Here is a 16,344-nt window from a genome sequence, read left to right on the forward strand (position 1 = left end):
GGAGGGGGTTACCCTATACTAGTTTCTTTTCGGTCCCGGGGCTTAACCTGTGCCGGCCCTCTTTGTACGCATTAGAGATCCTCGGCTAAGGAAGTGGGGAACAATACTGAACCTCTTTATATTGCCTCACTCTCCGGATCAGTCACCATCAACCCTGTTTGTGTCATGCACCACTTACCTATTGTGCGAAGGCTGGGCGAGCTGGTCGGTCGGGCCCATTTTTTGTCATTAAAACCGAAAGTTAAAGTAATTAAAATTAAAAGATAAATCAAGTCAAAGTAATTAAAATCTAAAGATAAATCAAATCAAATCTAGATTGATTTCTAAATTTGATTGATTTCTAAATTTGATTTTCTAAATTTTCTAAATTTAGCGGCCCGGTAGGGCCGCTAAATCACAACAACAAACAAACAAACAAACAGCAAAATATGAGGCTATATATGTGTCATAACATGTTTTCCTTTCAGCACCTTTAGGTATAGAAAATAAAAAGGCAAGCGGGGACATCCTTCATTAGCCCCTGCCAGGGAGGCACATGGGAATATGGGCGGTAACACCCCCATACTAGTTTAAAACCTATTTATTCAATGGCCCTGGCAGGGCGCTATCCTGGTGAGCATGAGCAATACAGCGGGAAATATTATTGCAAAATGGCATTCTCCCTTAACTGGATTATAGGCTATACAGCAATTTTCAAGCAAACTCAACATGTAAAATCAATTTAAAGCACACCAACCCCAAATATCCAATCCAAAACTCTCTGCACAGAAGTCTTCTATAGTTCCCTCAAAACTTTCCCTAGTCTCAAATTCTCGTGATACATAAGGGGCGCATTGGCCGGGGGGGCGAAATCTATCATAACAGTCGATCGTCCTTACTGGGCAGCCATAGATGTAAATGGCCCATCTACCATGGGGAAGTAACCTGACTCGTACTGGCATTCTGGGGACATAAAATTGCGGGAGGCCCACTTTCACCCCCTCCTCATACCGGTCGTCATACGGGTCCTAAATTGCTAATAGGGGCATTTCCACAGCCTCATCTTGTTCTTGGGTCAGGGCGGTGGAGATCAAACGGTCACACAACTTGCGGGCGCACGGAATACAGCAACACCCGCAACATACCAGAATGGCTGCAAACGTTGCGAGTGATACCAAGAGGGACAGGATAATACCTTTCCATTTTCCAAACATGTTATTAAACCAGGCTTCCAATCAGAGAAGGGGTCATTAATGCCGGAGTTCTCTGCCAATTCTAATCTGAGGGCCTGTAACCCTGCCAGCGCTCTGGACACCGACCCCTCTGGAGCTGTGTTGTTGGGGATAAAAGTGTAGGCATGGGTCGACCCGTAAGCATTTCATGCAGGGTTAGATGCATCATTCTATTAGCATGCATGTGATAATTCATTAGTGCTAGTGGTAGTGCATCTACACAATTCAATTGAGTCAAAAGTTTGATTACAGTATCCACACTTTGCTCTAATTTCTCACTACTTCCCTCCTTGCTTATTAAATGATAAGCAAACCCCAAAATGCCATTGGTGCAACCGAAGTCCCTAATCTTAACTACATTTTAAATGAAACCAATCTATTGGGAAGGGAAATCAAAGCCAGTATATCCAAAGCCAAAGGCCGATATTGGTGGGTTTACCATCAGCCGCCGTAAAACCACACTGTTCCCGAAATTAACAAAGTTATGCACTAAACCCAAAACGTAACTTGAGTTAGTAAATACCATTTTATAAACGAAAACGTGACATGTCTCATTCTGAGTCCACCACTTCCGCTGCCTGAACCAACATGTCTGACTCCTGTTCCTCCTCCACCTTTCACCCCACCCGGCTCTTCCTATGATGGTTGCAGCTCGTCACTTCATGACTCTGCCAAGTAATCGTGACTGTGCCTGCCTTAGGTTGTCCCTGGTTTCAAGGTGGGATCTTACCCGTCATTGGCTAACCAGCCTTCCATACTGGCTTATTGCAGGATACCGTGCCTGGGATACAATCAATTTCCACCCATTAGGTGGAATAGATTGCGAAGTGGAGGGATGGAGACAGCCCCAGCTACTCATGCATCCAAGTGTGTGCGTAATGGAGACACATCAGGGCAGTTACCCTGCGTGTGTAAGTGGGCGGATGATGGGGCCAATCAGAAAGTAACTTTCTGTTGGAGTGAGAAGGAAAATGTTATCAAATGTTAACATGTTATGAAAGCATAACAGCAGTAGTAGTGGCATTTGAAAGGTAAACCCATTACTTCCGAATGTAAATTGAGAACCTAGCTTGTACATTAGATCCCTTCCCAGCAGATGTAGCGCTAATCCATCCAATCCATAATCAATCTAATTGTCCTACTTGTACAGGTTATTAAGATTAAGTTTTATTTTATGTATTTTTATTAATTCTTATCCTTATAATATCCATCTTTTTTTCAATTATCCTTTCCAGTGTGAAAATAATAATATTAAGTTTCAAGTCGCATGACACTTATTGTTTATCTGTATTCTTTTAGGTTAAATCACTTGGTTAATAACAACACTCTTAACTTCAATTGCAGTAACATTATTATTTTGTATGACTGATATGTATTCCCCTTTAGCCATAATGTGAATATCAGAACATCTTTTACAATTTAGTAATTGGTTGACACAAATGTAATTGTAATTAAATATAGTAAAGACCATTTCCTTATTAACTCTTTTGTTACATCTGAAATATGCTTCCAGAACCACCTTGTGTGTTCCAACACTCTGCGCAGGGGAGTAACCTCCCTTATCTCAGTGGCCCTGATGAGGCCTACTACCTGGTCTTTCTCTGTCTTCCATCTCTCGCTGTCTAGCTCTGGCGTGAGCCTCTCGGCTCCCCTGGGGTTATTCTTATCACGGTACTTCCCTTTGTACCAGGTTTTTTCATTTCTTCCCCTGGGTGGGCCTCTATTGGTCCCCTAATGTCAATTATTATCTCTAGATTATCAATTATCAATTTTAATATAATGTCTGTTATTATCATAATCCCTCCGTAATTTTTCTTTTTTTTTTATTTATGCTGTCTTTTGGTACTTAAACCTCGTCAGGTCTGTTGAACTGTGCATTAACTCCGCCGTCCCCAAGTCCTTTTAGGGCGGGTCCTTCTGCTCAGATTGGTGAGAGAGGATTTTCCCTGAACTCTTAAAAAGAGTCCCCAGCACTGGTTGACCCCTGGACTTCTGTGGATGAGCGGTGTGCATGCTATGGACAACTTTAAATGCTAATTGTTCATGTTATGGAGTCTAGATAATAACCTCTAAATCTCTCTGCCTGTCTCCCTGTGACTCCCTCACAGGCTGCATTCCCCTCTTATCTCTACTGTCCTTGCTGCTGACTACAAATTTGTCAAATGGGAGAACTTCAAATATGGTGGACAGGGGGACTACAATTAGCCGAATGGGAGAACTACAAATATGGCGGACGGGGACTACAAATCTATGGAATGGGAGAACTACAACTATGGTGGAAGGGGAACTATAAATCTATGAAATGGGAGAACTACAAATATGGCGGACGGGGACTACAAATTTATGGAATGGGAGAACTACAAATATGGTGGAAGGGGAACTATAAATCTATGGAATGGGAGAACTACAAATATGGTGGAAGGGGAACTATAAATCTATGGAATGGGAGAACTACAAATATGGTGGACAGGGAACTATAAATGTTGGGGGACTGACTCTCTGTTCTCTATCGCTATCTCTAACAGATAAGATTGGAATGTGGTCTCTCCCTATCCTTCTCTCTCTATCAAGCTCTCCTTGTCTCTCGCTCTCTCTCACCTCAACGAACACATACACTCATTGACGCACACACAGCCTCTTTTTCTCCTTCTCGAGCTGTCTTCACGCAAACGCATACACGCACACACTCTCACTGACCTTCTGAGGTACTCTTACTCTCTCTCTTAAGCTGTCTTCCACGCAAACGCACACACAAACACACGTTGACGCATACACGCTGACACACGCGTACACACTGGCGTCCACACTCACACAAACGCACGTTGTCGCACCCATACTGACACGCACGTACACACTGACGCACGCACACGCGCGCTCACACACAGACGCACGTTTTCTGACACACACACACACACACACACACACACACAGGGGGCCTGGACAGAGATATATGCCCAGCCACTCACCCCTAACTAGTGAGGGGTACAAGGTGTCCACTATTCCTGTCTACTGTGGTCAATGTAACTATCCGTCTGCCACGGCATCCACAATCATCAGACACAGCAATACAGTGTTGAGCGTAACAAAGCAAGCAAGCGTTGCGCACATAGCAGGGTTATTTGCACAAAAAATCTTACTATCTAAGCAGGGTAGCACAATATGATTAACAGTGTTGACGCGTAGGACTCAAAGCAACGTCTTATCACGACTAAGAGTATCTTTTCTGGTACCACCGGATTCTTATGCACAATTCCAACCAGCTTCTCGGGCCGGACTTAGAACCACCCAGACGATATCAAACGTTATTGATTATACTCACAGTTCCCAACTGTGTCTCGGGTCCCAGACCCACAGTCAGACACACACACACACACACACACACACACACACACACACACACACTCTGTCTCTCTCTCTGTCTCTTGCTCTGTCTCTCGCTCTGTCTCTCACACACGCACACACATGCACGCGCTCACTCTCTCTCCATTATCGGGACCGTAAGGGTCCGTCCTAACTATAGCCTAATCCAGGTTTCAATAAAAACCCTTCCTTACCGGTATCGGGACCCTAATGGTCCGTCCCAACTATAGCCTAATCCAGGTTTCACTAAAAACCCTTCCTTACCGGATTTTCGGGACCCTAATGGTCCGTCCCGTTCTACAGCCTAATCCAGGTTTCACTAAAAACCCTTCTTTACCGGTATCGGGACCCTAATGGTCCGTCCCAACTATAGCCTAATCCAGGTTTCACTAAAAACCCTTCCTTACCGGATTTTCGGGACCCTAATGGTCCGTTCCGTTCTACAGCCTAATCCAGTATACGCATAATAAGTGTACTTTATTTGCATGACTGGGGCGTGTATAGGACTGTTACCATCATGTATTAATGCAGACTTTTTTGACTCACTTTATGTATGTCAGGTTCAGAACAACTCTTTAACGTTATAGTACAGGTTCTGTAGGACTGGGGATTGGTACTGGTTAGGTTTCACAATCTAACTTTACCTTATTAGCAGCCCTGCTGTAGTGGCCCCAGATACAACTGACCATGCTTAGTGCATTGGTTACTTACCGGTAGCTTTAGCTTCAGTAGCTGCTAATCGTGTTTGGTTAATGCTTTTGCTATGCTTTTGGAAAGCTTGCTATAATACGTACCATTCATTAATTACCCATCCCTTAAATAGACTAACCTAAGCTCTTAGCATTAAGATGATCTCAGTGCTTCAGTGCCTACCTCTGGATTAATCTTAATCTTGACAATAGATCAGTGGAGATGAATACGTTTATAGAAACCCAGGTGAACAAATAATATACTTCATACTACTATACTAAGTACAAAATAGTAGCTATATTCTTTTTAAAAAGGCATTACAGTTCAGTTGATTAGTATAGTAGTAGTAGTAGTATAGTATAATGATCACGATAGAGGCAGTGAATGTGCATTTCAAGGTCAATACTACTGTTCCCTTTGCAGATAGTAATGCCCGAATGAAGTCTTGCTTAAACAGAAATGTATTAGTTACCTCCGCTCAAAAACCATTGGAACACACAAGACCGGTAACCACAACAAACCCTGCGAAGCAGAATCCCCACGAGAGCCCCCCTCCTAGAAGGCCCCTGTGCCTCCACCCATTGCAATACTGACCGAAGGTCGGTATCTTGTTCCTACTGCTGTCTCCAATCGCCTCCCTCTATGGTCTCCAGCTCCCGGCAGGCGACCTCCACCCGCTGCACCCTGGAGCAGCCTTCCTCCTCCGCAGTTCTCTCTCGCGGGCCTCCGTCCTCTCACAGCAACGACACCCCTTTGCAGCGCAGGGTCGCCGAGAGAGCGCATCGGCACTGGTGTGTGTTGGGCGCCAGCCCGGTGTTCCACTCTGAAGATGTAGGCCTAGAGTTCCTCCAGCCACCTGGTTACCTGCCCTTCTGGCTCTTTGAAGGTCATGAGCCACTGGAGAGCTGAGTGGTCCTGCCTCACTGTGAAAGGCAGGCCGCAGAGGTTGTACTTTAAGTGCCGGATGGAGAGCACCACGGCCAAAATCTCTCTGCAGGTAATGCAGTAGCACCGCTCCGCCTTGTTAAAGGCCCGGCTAAAGTACGGCACCACTCTCTCGCCATCAGGCCCCCCTTGGGAGAGCCCCCCACCCACCTTGACGCCACTAGCATCGGTGTCCAGCATGAAGGATAGTGAGGGGTCGGCTGGGGCCAGCACGGGGGCCTCGCTCAGGGCGTGCTGAAGGCTGGTATATGCCCCCTGGCACTGCTCAGTCCACACAAAGTCACTGTCCTTTAGCAGCAGCCGAAAAAGAGGAGCAGCCAAACATGAAAAACCCAGTACAAACTTCCTGTAATAAGAAGCCAGGCCCAGGAAGCTCTTCAACTCCTTCTGGTTAGCAGGGGTGGGCCAGTCTGCCACCACCTGCATTTTTACCTTCATTGTGCTGGAACTGATTCCCCGATGGGGATACCCCAAGTTAATCTGCTCTGACAATGGTACCCACTTCGCTAATGTCCACCTCCAAGAGGTGGAAACATACCAAGGGTTCAAACACCGGTTCGGCTTAGTGTATCATCCCCAATCACAAGGCCTGGTAGAGATAGCTAACCAGACGATCAAGAATCAGGTGGCCAAGATTCTCAGAAGCGATCGACAGGAGAAACTGAGGGACAGCCCAGAGGAGGTGGAAACCCGTACCTTAGGTCGGGTACAGGCAAACCATTTGGCAGTTGAAGGTAGGAAAAGAAAGATAGGGAAAAAGATGACCTGGATAACAGCCTGCCACTAGCATTAATGGCCATACGTTCTTCTCCTTCCAGCACTACCCTTCTCAGCCCACACAAACTAGTCACAGGGCGATCTATGCAGGGGCCACACAGCCCACCATCCAAAGGGCCCCCATCAGACAGGTTTGACAAAGTAATGCAGGAGTACCTACAGGCACTAACTCAGGCATCTTTAAGGTTGTTTTCCCAGATCACCGACCCGGCTGAGTCCAAACCACCGTAATACAACTTGTAATGCCCATCTATATTTTACCAGATAGCATGGACGTGATGGATCTCAAAATATGGAAGAATAGAGACTTCCGAGATTTCACTCACCAGAAACAAACACTAAAACCGGTCCCAGGAAGTTTTGATAAGAGTATTTACATAGACTCCATAGGTGTGCCCCGAGGTGTCCCCAATGAATATAAGGCCCGCAATCAAATAGCGGCAGGATTTGAATCAGTTTTTGTTTGGTGGGCCACCATTAATAAAAATGTTGATTGGGTAAACTATATATATTATAATCAGCAGTGGTTTGTCAATTTTACCACCGAGGCGATTAGGGGAATATCAGAACAGTTAGATGCCACCTCACGAATGGCCTATCAGAGCTGGTTAGCATTGGACATGCGGACAGCTGAACAAGGAGGGGTGTGCCAGATGATAGGGACAGCATGTTGTACTTATATCCCCAATAACACAGCCTGAATGGATCAGTGTCCAGAGCGCTGGCAGGCTTACAGGCCCTCAGATTAGAGTGGGCGGAGAACTCGGGTATTACTAACCATATCACTGGGTGGGTGAAGAACATGTTTGGTAAATGGATAGGTCAGATTCAGTCAGTCCTCATGATGGGGATAGTGGCAGTAACCGTGTTAGTTATGCTCGGTTGTTGTTGCATCCCCTGCATACGAGGGCTACTGAATCAGTTGATCACCACAGCAGTGAGTGCTCCAGGAGTGCCAGATGTCTTACAGGCTTACGTAGGAATCGAACCTGCCCCGGAGAGAATGGACGAGCAGCGACAAGAAGGACCCGATGTGATCAGGCTAAATTATATACTGGGGAATAGTCCCCAGTCCCCTGAAGTTCAGCGCCTGTATCTAAGAAGAACAATATACCTGGTTTACTTGAATGATGAATTATTAAACAAACCAATGAGGGTCATGTTTGTTATTGCATAGTATTGTTTAGATTTAAATGTAATATGCTGTTTTTGCACTATTTCACTGATGGGTCTCGTGGATTTCTTTTGAAGCTATTGGGAAAATTCTGACTTCTGACACAGACAAGTTGATGATTGAATCCCAAAACGAGGCTCACATGGGTTCATGTCGTGCTCCTGGCAGACAAGACAAACATTGGACTCATGAACTATCGGACCTGAGAACCTGAGAACTAATGGAGACTGGAGCAGACACTACACAAACAATGTAAAAAATGTCCGAAACCCTACATACATGAAGATCACCTGTGTCAAACCTGTGCATGCTTGAAGGAAATTTTAAAATGGAAATTGTGTTGTTTTTTTTGTTGTAATGTTGATTTTCAATGCATACTGAAATTGTGTGAAAGCCTGAAGAGAATAAAACATTTTTTTATTGTATACTTATGCTGCTCAATTTTCGTAATGTTGACTTTCAATGCGTGCTGAAAGTATATGAATTTTGTGTTATTCATGCCTAGAAGTATTTTGACAAAATTTATATTGATGAATATATATGTGTGCCTTTGTGTTTGTGCCTTTATGATTGTATGACATATTAGCTGCTTTCACATATGGACGTGCATCCGTCTGTTCTCCGTCTATTCTACAGAGGTGCCGTATATGTGAATGACATATCCTGACGTTGGACCTCCTGAAAAAATACTACCCCCGAGGTAGTATGTTCTGTGGAGGAAATGCTAATTAAAAATAGTAAAATAGATACATCTTTGAAAGTTTGAAAAATAAATGTCTTACTAAGAATAACATACAATTGGACAATTCTAATTCTAAACAACAAAATTATACTCTTCCTTTTACTAATTTATAATGAATACATGAAGGAAGAAATACTACCATGTATTTCTTTCCCATTTTATATTTTTGCATATCAAATTGCAGAGGAAGGTACAGAGGCAGAAAGACAAGCTAGTAATTAAAACAACTCATTGACATCTCAACAAATCAAAGGGAAGTCTGCTTATTATATTGTTGAGAGCAGCACGTGAATGACCAGACAGGAGACCAGGTTCAAAGCAGTTCGCAAATCGTGCCCCATACACCGCACAACCCTGAGAGTTGCCTTTATTGAAAACGCACCACACACACGAAACACAGCATATGCCCCACACCCACAACTCTCTTGGTGGCGGTGCCTCTTCCCCTGACCCTCCCAGGATCCATTGTGGCACCCGGACACAGCGACCCAGACATGGCAACCAAGGCCATGATCTCCACAATATTATCAGCATGATAATAGTGCCAGCAGTGGAAAACCACAAGCCTAGACAATGTGTTTTTAGTGGTACCATTAAAGGGATATGTCCTGACGATACGTTGTGTATAAGTACAAGTATTTCTAGGACCAAATGGTTTTTTTTGTGTTTTTGTCTTAAAGACTATCAAAGTGACCTTACGTTTCCTTTCCTGCAGAGAACCTTATACTCACTCTCACAGTAAGTGCTTGAGCAGACGTACTGCAGCCAAGAGCCTTTGCATTTTACAATGCAAATCCAAGTTTATCAGGTGCTGGTCCTAGATGCAGACGCTTCATTCACAGCAAAGGGACCTAGCGACTTGGCCAGTGAGTACCATCTTCAAGTCAGAGAGACAAAACTATTTTAGTATTGTATTGTTTAGCTCTGTAATGGCAGACTCCTAATTTTTAGACTCCTAAGATTAATGTGTATTATATGTCAATTCCTTTGCAATTCTAATAGAATGTTAATATGAAGGAAATTATAACAGTATGATCTATTGTCTGAGCATGTTGTTTCTCCAGAAACCATGGGGTCCACTAGTCTCATCCACTTTTTAATTGGTAGGTATTCCAAATGGCACCAGTTCATTGTATTGAATGAATAAAAATGTACCTCACTTTTTACAGTTGACCTATGTTTTTGTGATCGTGGGCATGTGTAAGATTCCTACCGAGAATAGTTAGAATATGTCATTAATACAATAGTGGCAGGAAATATGCTTGTAAATATAAGCTGATAATAGCTGAAATATTATTTTAAGTAAAAAGTATTTTGTCATCACCAGGTGTTGTGATCCTCCTGTGGAAGTCACCTGGATGACAAGTTATCCCAACAGGCAAGTATTTCAATGTGTTTTGAACCCTAGAATAATACTTGGTTTCTTTCTCCATTAAGCCGCAGCCCGCGGCTATTCAGTCTTCAACCTACTCGAACCTGGGGAAGGCTGAACACGGCATTGATGGGAACAGCGACCCTTAGTGGGAGCACAACAGTGGCAGCTCTACTGCCTATCAGGCTAAACCATGGTGGAGGCTAGAGCTGTACCGGGTATCAGAGATCGGGTGTCAGAGATCCAGGTCACTAATAGGAATGCCAATAGGAAGAGGCTCAACAGCGTTGAAATATTCATCGGGAATTCACTCGCGAACAACGGCAACGACAATCCAAGGTGAATCACTGGGGTCACCTACCCAACTATCCCTCAATACTGTTGGATTCCCAGCCAAATCGTCCTGGGTTTAATACATAATGACCTCAACCTGCTCTTTGGATAAAAGTGTAAATTACTAAATAGCATAGAATATTATACTCCCAGAAAATAAAGGAATTCAACCTGCTCAAGTACACCTGAACACACACCAGACTGTATGTACTGCATCTTCTCTCTATTTTCCTCAGGTGTGCCATCATCAACGATGACCCAGGCTGCTTGATTCAGACTATCAAGTGTTGGGGAATGGAAGGAAGGTTCATCAACTTATACCAGTCTTCTGATATAACAGACACTTTGACGTTTTGTGAGGTCAAAGTGTATGGAGGTAGGAACTCAGTCCATCATTACATAATCATCAAAGGGGGGATGCTCAAGTGGTAGAGCATGGCATTAACACTGCCAGGGTTTGGAGTTTGTTTTGTAATCAAGGATACGTGTCTTAATATTAAATAGTGGGTAGGGATTAGATGTGTTTCTCAGATACTTAGAGGAAGACTTACAGTGCTGAGAGTAGAAATCCCTCAACGTCACACTGTCAATTGTTTCCCCAGAGCCTGCTGCACCCTCCATGAGCATTCAAAAGATGGGGAGGAACATCACACTGGTGGTGACCGGCTCTGCTGGTCAGACGCCCTGCTCTACTGCAGGGACTCTCACTGGGACCTGCTGAGTGTCATGGGCCCAGAAGACCAGGAGTTGATTGAGCTGGTGGCTCGCACCCCCTTCCCACTAACCAGCCACCTCTGGGTGGGCCTGCGCAGGTACTGGTAGTGGCTGTAACTCTGCACCAAGGCTGAATTTCTTGAACGTCTTCAAGTACTGTATTAGGGGCCCACTAACACCTATATTAAAGCATCCATAAAATAGCATGCCATGGGATCTTTAAGCATAAACAAACTATTAATTAATTAATCATTAAGAAGTAGTGTACTAACATTACTTAAGGGTTAACAAACAATGTATTCATGTGCATAACTAACACATAATTCATAATGAATTCATGATGATTTCACAATGAACTGAAGATTATGTTAACATGAACTAATTCATAATCCAAAATGGCGGAACATAGCAGAAAGTAACGTGATAGGGGTCATTGAACTTGGGATGGTCCAAGGATTCCGATCTAAATTGTGATAATCAGAAAAACGAGTCAAATATCACACACATGAATTCAATTCCAACTTTGAACTGGTGTTGGCGCTAAAGCGTTCAATGCATATGCATAAAAATTGCTGTGAGTGATTGGGACAGTGTGCTGATGGTCGAGTTTGGTTACGTGAACTCAAAGCATCGCTGAGATGTTAGCCCACTTTCTGTTTTGCGGCTTTGCTGCCATATTTGATTGGCTTTCACGGGCAAATAAAGTTGAAATTGAAAAGACTGACAATTATCGTTTGTGCGGCTCGGTCTGAAGGTCATCTCCGCCAAGTTCCGTGAAAAGCGGATGAAATTTGTGATAGCTGAAACTTTTCCTAGAATTTGGATTAAATCCAATATGGCAGAGGTTCAATATGGTGCAAAGTTGCGTAGTAGGAGTCATTGAACTCAGAAAATCGGAAGCACAGGGAACGCTCGGGAGAGTAACGCAAGTCCAGTTACAACCCATTGGTGGCGCTAGAGTGTTGGGCATAGAGGTCTGTAAATTGGCGAGAGTGATCATGGGACGGTCCCGAATCAGTGTGCCGAATTTCACATCTGTCAGCAAAGCGGTTCAATTTTCGACCAAATTTTGACCCATTGGTGGAGCTAGACGGCTGGGTTTAGATGTCAGTAAATGAGTGTGAGTGGTCAGTGAAGTGTCCCGAAACTTTCAGTCAAATTTCAGCACTTTTTACCAAGGCGTTCTATGGGCTGCCATTGATTTCAATGTCAGAGGAATAATAATAAGAAGAGAAAACATAGAAACACAATGGGTGTCTCGCAGCTTCGCTGCTTGACCCCCAATAAATACAAGACACAAATGTATTGCACAGCGCAGTGACGCTCAATTTGGTAACATTAGAATAGGTTTACTGGGGTGACAATCGTTGCAGGGAACAAACCAGGCTTTGTTAGTTAATTGTTATTTTGTTTATTGTTCTTTCTTTGACACACACACACACACACACACACACACACACACACACACACACACACACACACACACACACACACACACACACACACACACACACACACACACACACACACACACACACACAGAATAAAATCACTTATTTATACCAAAAATTTGACTTCATATTCTTTATTTTAAAAATACAGTTGATACTAACGAAACATGTTCCTTTATCTCCAGTGTACAAAAAGGTTTCAATTTGATTAGTTGCTCAATTTGTAAGATGCTTGGATTGTGCAGGAAACTGCACATAGGCTACTAGGCAGATCTGTTCTAGAAATAGAATAGACACTGCATTATCCTAGGATCCAGTTTCCAAACCATCCATATTCAGGCAGTACAATTGTACTGCCTGAATGTGGTCATATATGTTGCTTGATGGAAATGTTTCAAATTAATTTGTGCCACAGAATTGGGGTCCAAGCATGGGCGTCACCATAATATAATTGGGGGGGGACACGTCCCCCCCACCCTTGAAAAAAAGTCATTTCGACCCCCCCACATTTGCCATCAAAGATATTAGTGCATGACTGGTCTACTAGTCCAGCGTTCTTTCCATCGCTTCACAATCAAATCCGTTCCACTTTATCAGTAGGGGGAATACCCATATAAATAGAAATCTCACTCCGCGTTTTTCTGTTTTTTTTAACACACAACGCAGCATCACGCACACATTCAAAACACGCACCGAATCCGACCGAAGCAAGCTGTAGTTGAGAGTCGGATCAACGACAGCGACATGAGATGGACATAAGGACTTTTTTTTTTTGAAGAAGAGGAAAGTAAAGTAAAGTAAAGTTGCCCAAGTTTTCCATTGCGTGGCCAAACAGCTAAATCGCGTTCTTCCATGGCCAAACACAGCCAGCTTTTCTGATAAGAATGTTAGCACTCTTATGAGACATTCTCTGGCATTAGCAATATTCAAAGTCACAAAGATCAAATATTCGTGCCGAACAGCCTTCTTTGTTGTATAAAAAACCTAGCCTATATATCATCAAGACATGTAAACGTTTTCAATGGCTGTTAATATATATATATAATAATAATAATAATAAAAAAATTATATATATATATATATATATATATATATAACATAATAGTAGTCAGTAATTGCAGACCATGCCAGCTCCAAGGAAATTCAATGAAAGAGGGAGATCATTTTAAATCTAAAAACATGGTAAAATGCACCAGAATGCGGGAAATTGCATCTACTTCTTTCAATTTTTTTCTGGGGGAGGACCCCCAGACCCCCCGTGACAATATGTCCCCCCCACTCTCAAAAAGCTGATGACGCCCTTGGGTCCAAGCAAGCCCTTCATTATAGCGAAGGTAATTATTTATGCATAAAAAGTATGTTATGAGTATGACAAGTAATGTATCATAGCATCTCATGTTTGATTAAGGTATTTTTCTCAGTTACCTGATTTCAATATTTAAACAAATATTAACAAACTTAGTAAATATAATTGCATATTACTGTTGTATGTAAAAGATACATGCTTCATTAAGTCAGAAGATCACAATGAATAAAGTAATTGCAGGAAGTATGCTCAATATTAATGTGTGGGTGGCTCTTAAAAGCCGTTTTGGGTTTGCTGGTGCGCTACACATTGTCTTGCCATGGGACGGTTCCCTCTGCAGAGAAGTAGGATGTGAAGGCCTCCCAAATCCTGATGGCTTCCCTCCCTGAGTTGTTGGCAGCAACTCTTCCCAGATCCACTGGGAAGAAAGGATCCCAAAGGCATTCTCCACCCAATACCATCCATTGGGTTACCACCCAATAGTTTAGTGAGTTTCTTGCATCTTATAACCTTTGTCATTATTATATTGTTAAGAAAAGTGGCGTCATATATTGTGTGTGTGTTTGTGTATGTAAAGTGTTTCATATAGTGTATATAGCCTTGTCAGCAGCGACATGGTATGTTCCTTTGTTCCTGACTGCAATTACCCCTCACGCATCCATCGATGCTGGTTCTACAGGTTCCCAAAGAATGTGGTTGCTAAGACAACAAGCGTGGTTGCTAAGACACCTGGATGGTTATATACAGGAATAGGGTTACTCATTTTTAATACATGTGTATTCAGTCTCATATTGGGCTGGGGCTGGTTTTAGACATCTGGTTACCTTTTAGACTTTCTCTGACAGTCCAGGGATTTATGGGAGGGCAAATTACACCATCTAATTAAAATGGACAAACCTAATGTTGATCACAGAAATTAAGTGAATTTTATCAGGCTTACCAAGAGTAAGCCTGTGGGTTTTGTGTGGGACATTGGCCCCAAAGGGCAAAACTGCTGTTGGCCCTGCATGGGCTAACCCACATGAGGACCGTGTGGGTTTTTTGAGGGAAAGTCCACTGTGGGTCGCATAGAGAAAACCCTCATGGGGCCAAAAAGGGCAAAACTGCTTTGGGCCCAAAACGGGCTAGCCCACAAATGGGCTTGCTACAATAACCCCACAAGGGGGCCCTCCATGGGGCCGACGTGGGATTAGTGTGGGTTGCCCCTGCCCACACTGCCCGATTGTAAACCCACATATACCCACAGTGGGCAGGTTTGCTGGGTTCTAACAGTCAACAGGCCGTGAAGAAAGTCACCCAAGGCCACGCTGAGTTGACCTTTTCATTTCTTTTTTTGCTGGGATTTCTGCAGGTTTGGCCGTGGGGTTGTGGTCTTGGGATTAGTTTGGTGTTGGCGCCATCTACTTGCCATGTATATTATTATATGAATTGTTGATGATTTTGAAGAAAGAAAAATCTCAAGAAAATGTCACATGAACCCTGGATGGATTCTTGTGATCCTTAGCAAATCTAATTCAATAACTGTGCCTACACCATAATGTGAAACACGGGCTTGAATAATTCACTAAATTATGCTGGGATCCATCATCCAGGGAAGTCACACATTAACTTTAATAAATGCATTTTCTGTAGGGCCATTATTCCTTTTTATATAATCTTCCTATTCGGGGCAGAGTAGACTAGTACCATCAAACCTTCCTATGCTTTATCCGTGATTGGAAGATTCTGCACCTGGTGACCTCAAGCCCTCTGGTCCTGGTACTTCCAGCCATATACTGGTCTGTTCACCCTTCTGTACTTCAGCATAACCCTGGATGGACCATGGAAGGAGGTCCTGAGGGCAGGGTGAATGGAAGGTAAGCTCAGCCAGGTAAGCTACCAATGGGAGGGAAGCCACACTTCTCCCTCTTCCAATAGCAAACACTACAAAATCAGTGAGCTACTAGGTAGATATCAAAACACAATACTGATATTGATGTTCAAGGTATGAGGTATTATTTAAGAAACAGGACACCTTAAACTATCACTATTACCAGGTAAATGCCTCAAACTCCTCCAATAATTTCAACATTGAAAAATGAAGGCATGTAACTAATATAACTAGAACAAATAACTAAGAGACATACTGAGACATTCATCTGATGTAAATTCAGTCCCCAAAGTCACCTTGATGTCATGAATTCCTTTTTATAACTACATGGATATATATGGGCTAGGGCCAATAGGAATTTAAAGGCATGACCCAAGTGTGGGATTGGTCGACATGCAG

At 43.3% G+C, this 16,344-nt stretch overlaps 1 pseudogene across 1 annotated transcript; it reads left to right on the forward strand.

Annotated features, from left to right (window-relative positions):
- The first annotated feature begins 9,686 nt into the window (after nt 1-9,686).
- On the forward strand, nt 9,687-11,426 carry LOC311355107 (annotated as a pseudogene). The gene is made up of 4 exons: nt 9,687-9,782; nt 10,457-10,610; nt 10,841-10,980; nt 11,207-11,426. The product of its transcript is annotated as an uncharacterized misc_RNA (transcript).
- The last annotated feature ends 4,918 nt before the right edge of the window (nt 11,427-16,344 follow it).

This window comes from Micromesistius poutassou (assembly GCF_964030765.1).
Source record: "Micromesistius poutassou genome assembly, chromosome: 11".
Taxonomy (NCBI): domain Eukaryota; kingdom Metazoa; phylum Chordata; class Actinopteri; order Gadiformes; family Gadidae; genus Micromesistius; species Micromesistius poutassou.